Source organism: Vanessa tameamea, chromosome 24 (assembly GCF_037043105.1).
Source record: "Vanessa tameamea isolate UH-Manoa-2023 chromosome 24, ilVanTame1 primary haplotype, whole genome shotgun sequence".
NCBI lineage: Eukaryota > Metazoa > Arthropoda > Insecta > Lepidoptera > Nymphalidae > Vanessa > Vanessa tameamea.
In genome coordinates, this window is record NC_087332.1 from 5,598,874 (window position 1) to 5,613,980 (window position 15,107).

General features: G+C 30.9%; 2 non-coding genes across 2 annotated transcripts; one reads left to right on the forward strand and one right to left on the reverse strand.

Moving 5' to 3' along the window:
- Window positions 1-8,722: 8,722 nt before the first annotated feature.
- Window positions 8,723-8,795, forward strand: Trnaf-gaa (transfer RNA phenylalanine (anticodon GAA)). Its single transcript has one exon. It is a non-coding gene; the product is annotated as a tRNA-Phe (tRNA).
- Window positions 8,796-9,365: 570 nt separating this feature from the next.
- Window positions 9,366-9,438, reverse strand: Trnaf-gaa (transfer RNA phenylalanine (anticodon GAA)). Its single transcript has one exon. It is a non-coding gene; the product is annotated as a tRNA-Phe (tRNA).
- Between the last annotated feature and the right edge of the window lie 5,669 nt (window positions 9,439-15,107).

The window sequence follows — 15,107 nt, forward strand, 5'->3', positions numbered from 1 at the left end:
TATTATTAATCTTCGTGAGATTCTGGGTTCCATGCCATTTTGATCAGAATGTCCATAGTGGTGGCCATTTGTACAGTCTTCACGAATATCCCCAACGAATCTTCGCTGTTATTGGTATAAAATATGGCGTTTTTCGCACGACGCGATATTGCAACTACTGAATGGGATACACTATTGTGCAGTTATATGCTTTCTCGTGGCTTAAGTTCCTGTAACTCTTGTTTTATAAGTGTGTTGATTCCTTCTCCATTACCTCTGGTCCTGGAGAGTTTATTTCAATTAGTGTATGTTAAGTACAGGGCCTCTGGCTAGGTCTTGGCAATTGCAATACCGCTATATAGACTTAGATGCAGGGACTTTATTACTTTATTGGATGGGTATATGTCTCGGTAATCTTAACTAGGACGCTACCCCTTCTATGCATCTGTGTGTGCACAAATGTTCTTGTATTGTTGATTAGACTTTTGTACGAATATAATGTTAGCTTAAAGATCAACTCTGTCAATATATTGGATTTGGTTGACATCACGATGGTCCCGTGTTTCGGTTCAAGAGCGTCTCGTCTAGTACTAGCCGATTGCTCTGTGCTCGATGTTGCTCTTTGATGCCATTCGCAAAGATTAGCGCTATTGTGTGTATCTTCTTCGCCGTATCCCTTCTGCTCTGATATATCTACTAATATTATTTCGACTCACATTACTACATATTAGGAATGATATTATAATTATCACACTATAGGCAAAAGTATCAATACAAAGTTAATATATTAATAATATATTTACTTATAATATTCCGCAACGCAACGCAAAATGAAAATATGTTGTTTCACTTTCACGAATCTTTTGCTAACTCATTGTAATTAATTACCGCAAAATATAATTATGAACATTATTATTTTCTACTGTCTATTCTAAAGCGAAAATATATCTCAATAAGACAAAACTTTACTTTCTACGGAGAGCGCTATTTGATTCTTTGTCATTCATGCGTCAGTCCTCCTCCAGTAGAGCATACTGAAGTTAGTCGTTAATACTACGTAAATCCGTATTACAAAAATTCCCTCAGCACTAAATCAATTAGGTAAGACGGAGACATGTGCGTCTATTTGTCTAAATTAGACGTCCGTTGCGAACGACGAACATTTGAAGTTTTTCGTCACGCCATGTTGACGAACTAACCGAATCTTCAAACAACTGGATATGTCATTAATTAGGTACTTTAGAGACAGAATACTTTGTCTTTAAAATATAAAACAAAAACATATTTTTATACAAACCGATTTTTTTTACATGCATATGCTAATCGATTTATTTTACTAACTATTGGTACAACTTGAGGGACTGTGTTTGATGTTATGAGGGTAAGTAAATAAAATAGGTCCAAAACTCTTCCTTTCTATTATTTCCAAATTAGTAGGTATGTTCAGTTTCAAATTAATTTGTGAATATGGCATAAAATTTTAAAATTACCTATGACATATTTACAAATTGCCGAGATCAATATGAATAAATATGCATAATAATTACGTAAGTTTTTCTTATCATCAGAAGTAGGTATCGTATATTTAATCACCATTCAAAAATGTTTACATCCTTTTTCTGTCAACATCACTTAGTTCGTTCAACACAGATTATAAATCAGCTCCACAACATTTGCATTAGTTAATCCGCACGCTCGACTGCTTCCCGCCAACTAATTAGTAATTAGTAGAACTAAAATAAATGCCTCCCCAATTTGCGCTTCAGGGAACGAGCGGCCATAATCAAAGCTTGAAAACCTCGTAATATTGGATTAATTAATATTTATAATCTGTGACAGGCATACCAACATTGCGCATACGTATCGTTTTTATTTTCCTTGGTAATTATTTTATCCAATTAACTGTGTTTTTGTTTCTATATTGTACATCATTTAAATTGTAGCTATTTCTTAAGTACACAGTAAAAGTACAATTTAAACGATCTTGATTCGTTATGAATTTATAATTATGTATATTAATTTCAATTTATTAAATAATTATATCAGTGTCAAATAAAATAATGTTCAAAATTAATTCATTAATGTTATTATTCTTTATTTTTATATAAGCTTAAGCTTAGAACTCTGGATAAATATTAATAATAAGAAATTTTTTTTTACTCTTCCAAGCACAACTCGTTAACATCTGCCAAACAAATTAAAAAAACAAAATCTGTTACAAAAAATGAGAAAGGGTACTGTTTGGTTTCATATTTATAATTAATTAAAAAATTTATAAATACTTTGTTCTTACATTGGACATAACAATACTAAACCAAAACCTCGTTACATCTCTTAAGACTTACTTGAAGAGGCGTATCAATTTCGAAACCCTGCGTTGATAAGGTGTCGGCGGAGTATGTTTTAATCGGTGTGTTTAAAATTACTCTACTAAAGCCCATCAAGCCCACACACAAATAATCGTCAAGATATATTTTTTCCATGGACATATAATCACGTAGAACATACATATATAACTACTAACGGAACCTACGGCTTGACCCGCGTGAAATTTATAAAACACAAACTTCCAACCCCCCTTTTACCCCCTTAGGGATGGAGTTTCGTAAAATCGGATGTCTACATCCTATAAGGAACTTACCTGCCAAATATCAAATTTGTAAGTGTTATAGTTTCTGAGATTTCGTGATTAATCAGTGAGCGGTATTTCGCTTGTAGCTGTATATTGGTTTATTTACAGTTTGTTAAAAATAGATATTAGAATCGATGTTATCTAAGAATCCTTTCATACTAATTCGTATTACTAATGTATGCGAAATATGTTCTGTAGAGTAATTACCGCTGACTAACTGGGAGATCAAGATAGCGATGAGGTATGGTCGTCTGATCGTCCGCTGCCAACTCGAGTAGAGCTAGAAATAAGATGAGTTTTAGTTTTGTTTAAATTGCCTTTAATATATTAATTTATAATAGAAAGACGCATTTCGCTATCTAATTAATTAGATTAAATGAATAAGAACAAATGGATTATTAATAAAAAACACAGCTGTGCACCTGCACACAATCTTGCGTAGCAATCTAATAAATGACACCTTAATTTTCTATCTCTATCTCATGTACGGAATTAAAAAGAATAACAATTTATTTTCCTGGCACGACGTTAATTATTTTTTATAATAATTGTCACATTGTATAAAGATAAAATCCGTTTAGTAGATTTTTACAGAAAGCCAAATTGCAAAAATTGCAGTTAATATATTTTGAAGGATATAAAATGATATAGAGTTATCGTTTGATAGTTTACTATTCGTTAAAAATATATCAAAATAAAAATAATGAAATACATTAATCTGTTGACCGTAGCAGTCATACTCACTATTTAATCTATGTACGCGTAATCAAAGTGCAGTGCACAGTTTAGCATCGCGTCCATCAGGCTGCAGCTATGCGCGACGTGCGCGTGCGCTGATTTACGACTACCCACCATTAAAAATACATCGACGCGTTACAAACATGAACCCTTAGCATTTATTGTTAGAAACTATATTAATGTCTTATTTGAACATGTTGTTTTACAAATGGAACTATATTAATATTCTTATGCCGCTTATCAATATATTTGTTGTAAAAATAGAGTTAGTATATATGCATAGATTTTTTATTTATGTAATAGGTGGACAGGCAAATGGACCACCAGATGTTAAGTGGCCACCACCGCCCATAGTCATTGGCGCTCGAAGAAGAAAAATTTCTTACAGCACACCAATGCGCAACCAACCTTAGGAACTAAGATTCTATGTCCCTTGTGCTTGTAGTTACACTGACTCACTCACCCTTCAAACCGGAACACAACAATACAAAGTATTACTGTTTGGCGGTAGGGTGGTAGCTACCAAAACCTAAAGGGTTTTGGGGTTCTAGTAAGCAACCGTTATTCCACCACTAAACATTCATTTCTTTTATTGTTTTTCCGATTGAATGAAAATCTTACAGTGACGACGATAGATCTGGCTGGAGGTAATCAGGCACTTGTTATATCCTTCAAAATACATAGACTTTATACCAAAAATTAAATACAGAATAAGCACAATTTATAGTAAACAGGTGAGCGTTTGTTTTAAGAGCTTGGTTTTTTGGTGTATGTGTTACCGGATAATTGTACGGATCGTTAGTTTATAATAAATCTAGCCAGATTGTAAAGAATACAAATGTCTAACATAAAGGGCACGTTTTAGTTAAATTATAAAAAACACTAATCAAACCGAAAGAATATAAAACTAACGAAAATGTATACGTTTTATTGCAAATTGATTTCTGCGTTCATATTTTTTTTTATAGTTCACAATCCGTGAAGATTTATTATATAATAGTCGTCCTTATGATTTTGTATAAGTAATGTCGGCTAGATTAAAATGCCTTATGTAATAAATTTTTTAATTATGTAATGAAGTTCTAAAATAAAACGTATTGCATAAATTAACAAGCATCGTTAGCCATCGAGTATATGTTAAACCTGTTCAAGCCCTCGTTATAAGTTACGACATGAATCTAAAATATTCCTTCAACGATACTTAGTCGAAATCCATGCAAAAAAGTTAATAAACAAACCCAATCACAAAAACTTAGTACCGAGTATAATGTAATTAATATCATATAGTTTTTTATCTATAATGGTATCCGGTGGTGGTGGTACCATTAATGATAGTGTAGCGCACATGCACTGATATGATACGAAATTGTGGGTAATATCATTGCAGTAATAGGCTGACTTATTGCATGTTTCCATTAGCTGTGAGAGTAAATATCGACGCCGCGCGTATATCTATAATCAACATGCCTATTTTTAATTTAATTTTTTTTTTGTATTTTTCCTTTCATAAGTTTTCTATAATGTTAAAAGATATAATGGAGATAAATTTATAAGTATACATATCATGTAATGTGTTATTATTTCCATACATAAGATTAAATTTCTTTTGTCAGAATTTCAATCAACAAGTTGTAGCCCGCGACTTCACCCGCGTTTTAACGGTTCCGCGGTTTGATATTAAAGAAGTAACAGACAGAGATACAGAGTTACTTTCGCATTTATAAAATTACTATAAATAAAACAAGATTGCTTTCTGTTTCTGCTTGTATCTCCTCTATCTTCTTCTAAGCGCTTCAATAGATTTGAATACGGTTTTCACTAACAAAGAAAGCGATAAACGAGGTTTGTATATATTATTTGTAAACATTTTGTACAAAATGGGTGATCAATGATAATAGGTGTGTGAAACACCTATTACCCTAAAAATAATTATTGCATTTTTCAGCGCTAGCCATGTAAGCGTATGGCTAGCGCTGGATAAATCTTAGGAGATGCATTAAAACAATGATGTAAAAATCGTAGGCCATAAAAGAGCCTTCAAAAAAGTCCACAATAACATGTGTATCTTTTAAGGTAAACCCATAAGAACTACTTTTATCTATTACAACTTAGTATAAAACTAAAGGTTATATGGTAGCCATTTTCTTCATTTCGTTATTAATATATTATTCAGATAAATATGTTAGTCAATGTTGTGTATGAGAAATCCTTATATTATAGAATCTATTATATAAAAATAAAGGAAGAATGAGAACTTAATTATTATCTAAATTATAAGCAGGTAAAGACGCGAGTATGTGTAATTATTTAGTAGAAATAAATGTCGGACGACATTATATCGTTTTTGACGTATCGTTTTGATACAATGGAAAATAAACGTTAATGGAAATTATTTGATGATTGTTGCCAGTATCTCATGAACCGCCGTGCCTTTTGTGTTGATATATCCACTAATTTAATTTTGCTGCAACAATAAACTTTATTACCATCCAAATAAAGTTCACATTTCAATGAAATAATTTAACTAAAATTGGTATTAAGATATAAAGGGTAGGTTTCTTTATAATTTTAGAGATCTATTAAACTGGTGGAAAATGTAAGGTTATTTAGTAGTACGCCGGTTTCGCTATTATGTATCTATATTAGCCGTTTTGAAATATCAATTTGGATTGGTAACGCTAATGTAGCTTTGTTCTAATTTAGTTATTACCCATTAAAAGGTGAAACGATTATCCTTGTCTATTTAGTTATTAATACCACTAAGTCCGTATGGATGGATTTATAGCTATCAAATAAAATTGTTCGTAGATATATTTCCAATGAGTTCAATTACATTCGTTTTTTTAAGTTTGTTTTGTGGTATTGTATTGTATGTTTGTTGATTGGAAAATATAGTAGTTATCACAACCTTGTTTGAACTGAAAGCGTTCTAGATTGCAATAGACTTAAAGTGGATGACGAGTACGAATTATTTTTGTTTTTTTTTTTTAATTTACGAATAATTCTTTTTATTTCTAATTTCGACATTGTATATCAAGGTGAATTCATTTTTATATGAGACCGAGAACTTTTATTAAACCATGAAACTACTCGCTAAGGAAATAATAATATTTATCTTTATTACTTAAATTCGTAGTCTGTTAGTAATCGTGTAAACTCTGAACTACTTAAACAATTGAGGTTATGTTCACACAATTAATTAATTTTGCATCTGTGTGAGGAACCGATAGGTAGTATTGTAGTCAAAATTTTACGAAATTTCATATTCATATAGGAATATAACTATTATTTACAAATATGACCATACACTATCTATATAAATATGCATGTTTCGAATTACACTTAAGCTTGTCGATAACTTACAATTAACAAAAATACAGGTTGACATACAAAGGATAAAAAGGTAAGTACTGAACTATTTCGTCTTTGCCTTTTTATATAATATAGTTCTTTAAAAGAAAAATATATCCGGATAAATTACCGCCAATTAAAATGATAGACACAGCGTTCTTTTTTCAACATTCTAATAAACAAAAAACATTTTTAAATATTTTTACAATGTTTATCAATATATGTATGTACAAGGCACAGGCCCTAAAGCGTAATGCTCAATTTCAGGGATCTTTTTATGTATTTAGTCGATGTTTTTTTTTATTTTAATAAGTAATATAGAGACTTTATAATATTTTCTCTCAAACATTCCATGATTGTAAACTCTTTGATAGAATACCGCCATACTAATTGTATGAATGGACCACACAGTCCGTCACAATGCATATGATGGATGTTTTATTAACACTCTCATAATCCACCCTCGTGTATTTTGAATAAGATGTTCTAAAATGTGCTTTATAGAATAAAAATAAGGGTTACAATTGAATACAACAAAATTATCTTACTTTGGATTGCTAAACTACTTACGAATGTCAAAAGCTTTGGCATTTCATAATAAGAAGATATATTAAAGTTGCAAATGGATTATGTTTGTAAAAACTATATATTTGTTCAAATTGAACGTAGTTTTGTTCCCTCTTTTTTAAGCAATAAATCGGAATCACGATTCAAGGAGGAATTGGAGCATTCTTACTACAGTTCTACGAAACTATGATTTTTTAAGATTTCTTTCCATTAATTCTCTATATTTAATTTTTTAATTGTTTTTCTTTTGTAACATTGAGATAGGAAACCGCTTAACGCACATCCAGATTTTGTTATGCACGTGTCGTTTACCTTTAAGTAAGGACTACATTGTAGTGTTTTTGATTTTATGTATAACTTTTACAGTATATTTTATATTTGGGTGTCCTAAATGAATAAATAAATGATTAATAATATCCCCAGACCTAAGTTTAAATAACAAAAAAAAAACAATTTTAATGCTACATAATACATACAATCTATTGATAGTAGAGCCGTGTGTGTACGAGCCCATTTGAGTAGTGATAACTCATTAGCCACTCAGTATTTTCGGTTAATTTAAAAAAATATATTTGAATGGAGAGTGACCCAGTCTAATAAAGATAACGTGTACATAACTTACTATAACATAGTTCTTTAAATTTAAAGTGTTTTTTAATATTTCCTACAGTACAAGGGACATGTGCTTCAATAAGTACTTAGTATGATAAACTATTGGCTCATCAGTCTTTCAGCTATTAAAAACTATACTATAAAATTCACGTCTGTACGTTATGTGTCCAATACTTCTCGCTATATATCATCCGAAATCATGTAATTTTTACACAGGCTAAGTGTACTCAAGCAGCCAGCAATAAGAGGACGTGATGTTACGAGATCAAAAATACCACCCACAGGTTTCTCACACTGAACCCGCTTTCAGTTCTAATGAATACCTAGTAGTCACATTTTGTACAGTCGGCTTCGAATTATGTTGTACAATAGGTAAAGAATGATTCTTAATACTGATCTATGTATGTTTAAGCTTATTTCGTTGCTTATTTAGACTATCTAATTTGTAAGATCTTATCAGGTGCAACTAATTTAACGTATGTAACGCTATATACAAATAAAAAAATGTGCCTTCAAAATAACAGTAAATGCAGTAAAAATTAAAAATAACTCGAACAGAAAACTCACTAAAGTCCGTGTAAAGCTCAAATGTTGTCCGATGCCTCACTTAGCAGTATAATATTTTTTGTTTTTCTATAACTATTAAGAAACCTTAGGAATATAATTAATTACAATTAAGTGCCTCCTTACAAATTATATAATTAAATAAGAACGATAATTGCTAGTGAGTGGCAAGGTTTGTGAATGCTATGCTTAACATGATATGACTGACTCCAAATGATTTTTGTTATGAGAATTTATTTAAAGCCTTATAAAACTTCTCTTTTCAACTATAATCATATCGCCGAAATAGCTCAGTTGGGAGAGCGTTAGACTGAAGATCTAAAGGTCCCTGGTTCGATCCCTGGTTTCGGCATAACTTTTTATAAGGTTTCTCTTTTTAGACTACTTAAGTATTACTTTTTTATATAAAGCACTTAAAATGTATTCTAAGCAAGTCGTGTTAAGATGACTAACTTCTGTTACGCTGGTTTTTGCCTACCTCAACAGTCAGGGACTTTTAAATAATTTGAGTTTCCTTTAATAATAAAAATAAACTACAAAATTGCAGTACATAAGTAAGTAATTACAGTCTTTATATAATATTTAACGGTGTGCTGTTTAAATATAACTATAAGTATCTTTTATTAAGGTATTGTATATTGATTCAATAAGTTACTGATAAAAATCTTGTTATTAATTGCAATACATTTTTAAAATAAAAAAGACCTATTACATTGCTGAATATTTTAAATAAAATTAATATTATAATATTTAATATTTTAAATGTAAATTTGTACTTATAAATAAAAAGAATCATATTTATATTATTTACTCGTTGATTCTTTGGGCAGATTTATCAATTTTACAACACGTCAGGTCATATCAGTAGAAAATTAAGATAAACAAAAATATATCAAAAAGTTTGAGTTTGAGTTAAAAGAATTGCCGAAACCCGGGATCGAACCAGGGACCTTTAGATCTTCAGTCTAACGCTCTCCCAACTGAGCTATTTCGGCGATACGGAGAATTACGAAATATTTAATAGGAATCGAAATCTACTGTCATTATTTTTATTTTTAATTTAACTATAAACCTTATAAGGCAAATAAATAAATTGTTTCAATTAAGTTATTTCTAGTATAGTATATTTTGCGCTTCTCCGTTAGCTTTATTATGTAAAGCTACTTTTTATTGTATATTAGCAAATTGATATTAATAGTATATATAACAAATCTTATATTGCACAGCAATTCTTAATAAGGTTTGCTAAGATTTGTATAAAAGTATACCTTTGCCGATGGAAAACCTTTCTGACAGTTTTTTTACAGAAATGTGTCACTTTAGCTTCCAAGTATATTATAGGTAGGTATGTTAAGCGGTCTAATTGTATATTTTTATTAATCCATGTGGTATATATATACGATCTAAACAAGACAGACATTACCTTGCCTGTGATATATACACTAAATGTCATGGTGTTTGGTGAAGTGTTACCTATTGAAGGTGATGTCGTTCAGCGCCATCTAGTAGCGAGTTACAAGAAAGCGGACTGTATAATCATAACCAATCGGTATATTTTCAAGCTAATCAGTCATTGAAGTCTATTAACCTCATAATATCTAAATATACTGGTAGCAACATTAATTTTATGTAGATATAAGATTAAAGTTTGTGACTTTAAGCACATATATAAAAAAATAAAAACATTTGGTATCGGTAATCTGAATAAGTAAATTGTCGCCGACTGTACCGCGAAGGCATAGCCTCTCTTAATGTTTGTATCTCATCACGATCACAATGACTTCGCGGTGGTCTTGTGAACCATCTCTGAAATAGAGAAATTTCATGGAAACTATTGAGCACTGAAATTATGAAAGGTCAAATTACAATTAGGGAACTGTTTACAAGATAATACAATAAGTACTTATATACTTAGTTGATGAATTTGTAAATGTCTACTGTCAATGGTAGTTACTATCTTATAAAAGAAACTGAATTATGTATTTTTAAATTGATTTCTCTGTACGCTTAGTATAAATGTTAAATTATTTTTATAAGGTAACCAGTAAGTTTCGTTAAGTGAATGTTGTAACATTATTTCGGAACAATAAACATTTTCAAATCTATGAATTGATATTTTGAATTAAATAAGAGGATTTATTGGCAAACTTTATACTTTTAATTATACGATAATTTGTAACTATATACTTATACATACATTTATACGTAGGTAATATTATTGTATCTGCCCTTAGCTCTAGCAAATTAATATTTTCAAATTATATAGGTAGGTACAGAAAAAGTTCAAAAATTTAGCGATAATTTCAATATATTATTATATTAACTTCACGAAGCTGTTTAGGATCTGGGCGACTTTAAGCCTACTTAGAAAAAAGTGATTAAAAAAACATAAAAGCAAGTTTTTCTTAAGACAGGTATGGGTAACGATTTTTCGTAAAAGTATTGAATATACTTATCTACATCGTGTCCTCTATATTTTTAAATACTCTGAGTACAGATTTGTCAATATTTGTGTTCTAATTTTTCATAAATATTTAATTAAATTGGAAACATGCTATTTTGGGTTTGATATTTAATTCCCATGTTAATATTTTTAATTTAATATTTGACACATTGCATCCTTAACAAATAGAAATTTCGTTCAAAACCAAAAATAATAATACTACCGATTATTTTCAGTCACAATATCCAAGTATGTACGAATACATGGAAATAAATCTGAAGGTCAGTAATCACGACCTACCCGGGCCCTATATACTATATACTTATTAACGATATTATTTGAAATACTACGACTACAATTTATTCATATATAAACTTGAAAAGAAGTCAATCTATCTTGCCTTTATTTAAGATCCATGATTCTGATCAATCGCACATCTGATATGTACTCTTAATAGGCATTACCAAATAGCAACTGATGTAATACCTTGTTAGTGTTAATGTGATTAACGAAAAATGCATCATGAACGATAAAAATCGGAGAGAGCGGTAATTAATTCCTTTTGAAATTTACTACAATATCTATGATAGCAAATTATAGAACCAGCGGCTTTATCCGCACGAAATTTAAAAAAAAATTACCGTCACACCAACCGTCAGCTCCCATTCACGCACTCTTCGAGGAGTGAATTAAAAAAGTAGCCTATGTCCTTTACCTGGGACTCAAACTATCTCCATACCTTTCATCTAAGTCGGTTCAGCAGTTTAAATGTGAAGTGTTCACCAGAGTTTTAAAGTAACTCTATCTTATCATTTATAATATTGGTATCCATTCTAAAATTTACTTAAATAGGTAGTAAATAGTAACAGTATTTATTAAAATAATTTCAAATTGGTACTTATTTAATAATATGGTAGTAAGTTATGGTATTAGTAAATCCACCCTTGATCAGAATATTTTGAAACAATTAGAGAGACAAATCATTTAAATCAAAGCAATAAATGAACAATCATTAACATTGTTATATAAAATAGCTATAATATACAGAAGATGAATTGATCTCAATAAAACCAGGATATCGTAGCCAAATTAATTTATTTTCAACTCAACTATCTAACTAATAAAGTTAAGAACTGAATTATAGCAATAAAATTAGTACGATCCTGTAACTCGATGATAAGGCTCGCTCTGCTAATAGAGAGCCCATTAAACTCACCTTTCAATCTATATGGGGACCAATAAATGAATAAAAACAATTACTCGAAATTTTAACAAAATTATACATTCGGTTGTCTGTACCTTGTCTTGATTATTGATAAGCGATAACCGCTCTTATTACTAGGTAATGAGAGTAGCATTTAAAATAGGATTATGTTTTTCAATAACTTTGTAATTTCATTTAAGAATCAGATTTATGTATTGCAAGAATAGCGACTTTGTTTTGACTTTGTAACCTTATTTTGGGCACGTTTAAGTCAATTCGAATTTATATTCTCATATCAGCGACAGTTGTTCAGTATTTTTTTATTTTGAATTGTGCATAAATATTAGCTCTTTTTAAAAGTCTATGTTTATTAATATCTTTATTGAAGTGATGTTATTTGAATTATCTAACTGAAAAAAACGACTAATCGTTATGGTTAGCGTTGCGGATGTTTTAGTATATGATACAATATGGTAGACGGTACAATATAGCAATATAATGGACGTCTGCCGTCGGTTTTTCTTATTATAAAAATAAAGCATTAATTTTTTTTTTAGATCATTAGCAGCCTGTAAATTTCCCACTGCTGGGCTAAAGGCCTCCTCTCCCTTTGAGGAGAAGGTTTGGAGCATATTCCACCACGCTGCTCCAATGCGGGTTGGCGGAATACACATGTGACAGAATTTCGTTGAAATTAGACACATGCAGGTTTCCTCACGATGTTTTCCTTCACCGCCGAGCACGAGATGAATTATAAACACAAATTAAGCACATGAAAGTTCAGTGGTGCCTGCCTGGGTTTGAACCCGAAATCATCGGTTAAGATGCACGCGTTCTAACCACTGGGCCATCTCGGCTCTTTTTTTTTTTTTTTTTTTTTTTTCTCTGGTTTCCCTTCAAAACGTATAAATCTTTCGCCTTTTTTAGATCACTTAATAAATAATAGACCTATTTGTTACAATAATATGTACTGATATATATTTCTGATGAAATGTACTCGTTTTATATTGTAATTTCTACACCTAATAGATTTGTAGTCACCAATCATTTATAGAATAAGTATTTAAACTAAATATATATGCAAGTTACCCGCTTCCGCTCGTATACTCTGACGTCTTCCACAGGTCGGCAAGATGAAAGCGGTCGGCACGTTTGAAATGCGTATTGCAGCGCAATTAGGGCGCAGTAATGAGAGAAGCGACACAGCCACCGCTAATCGTCCGATTCGACTCCTAAAACAGCGCTTTGTTATAAGAGAACGCAAATGAAAATGAATACTTTCGGATATTGGTTTAATTTAATTTGTAGCCTATACGCTTTTATAATGAACATAACTTTTCCTCTTAATATATTATAGTCGGATGTTTTGATTAATAAATACTATGATACACAGCTTTACTTTATTTTAAAACAGACTTTTCTTTCTTTCGCTCTTCATTGATTTTTCATTCGTTAGAAAAAGACAGAACATTGTCTCAATAATCACCCCTAGGTGTTATTTTTAGGCAAAGTATTATAGCTTTATATACCTATATATGTATATATGTATTTTAATGTCACCTCTTCCTTGTACCGTTCGTGTAAGTAAAAACGTTTTCTCTCATCGAAAGAACTGAGTTATAATTATATATTTAAATCGGTGATAGGGTTTTGGGCAGGATTTTCTGGGTGGGTACCTCCCAACCATTGGTTACTCTACCGGCAAACATATTTATGTTGCGGTTTTCGAGTTTATATTTTAAGTGAGCCAGTGTAATATATATGGCTTTAACAGCTTAGATCACATAGCTGGTGAGGGACTGGCGTTGTATTGTTTGTTTTTTAATTATTGTAGTGGAAATGTCTATCTGCAAAGACGACCGAGTGTTACCAAGTGCAAAGGCATCTGTCTTATTTAAATAACATTTAAAAATTGCTAACAATATATATTACATATATAATTTGATTATAAATCACAACAGTTAATTCACAAGAGTGTATAAAGTGATCGCAGAACAATAAAAAGTTCATTCTTGACATTGTTTCACGTAATTGTGTTTTTGGATGCTGATAATTGTCGTTTCATTAATGCTCGTTAAGACGCCATCTTTCCAGAAAATATTTAATAACATAAACCGAAAACCATAATATTAAAAGCATTTTGCTTAATAAACCGTATTTACATTGTAATTCTCACCCATAAAACGTAAACGTTTGGGAAGAGCAACATTTAAGTCTGATTTACTTCTTAAATGAGAAACTAGAACTGTTTGAAACTTTTCACTAAGAGAGAAAAAGTTGAGATTACTTGATCGAGATTTTGTCTGGATTTAATACACAGGTACACTAAAGTAACTGTCTGTTCCTTTGTTGTTCTATTACTATAAAGTTGGTTACACACTTGGTTGAATGTGACAATGATGACATATATTAGACAGAAATTAACGTAGCTCTAATTCCGCGCCAACAAAACAGCGGCTTAAAGCCTACTTCAGTCGAAGAAGTAACAAAGATAAATAAACCTCGAATTTACGTAAGATGTTATGTCCCTTGTATCTGAAGTTGTAAATAACATAGGTATATTGGCTAATTCAAACTTCAAACCAGAACAAAGCGTACATCCAAAGTTGTAGGGTAACTAGGCACTATTTGGTGAATATATTTTTTCTAAGGATTTACTCCAACATTCGAACGGTATTCTGTTATAACAGATAACAAATCCTTTTACAGGTATAAAGATGTCATCAACTCACGTCCGACTATACATTAATCTATTACATTCTATTTGGTTGTCAATTTACACCTCATTGATACATTTAAGATGTCCACAACATTATTGATCGAATATTTCTAAAATTTCGTCTATACGACCCGAAAGTAATACTAGAATTAATAAAACATTGTACATTGTTTGTTTTGTTAGTGTGCAGTCAAAGAGCCTTCATATGCAGCTAGCATTGAAAAGCATTTTATTTTTTCCCTCGCTATAATAGAATAGCTCCCCTGATTAAAAAGGTACCGGAATTCTTTGTGTACTT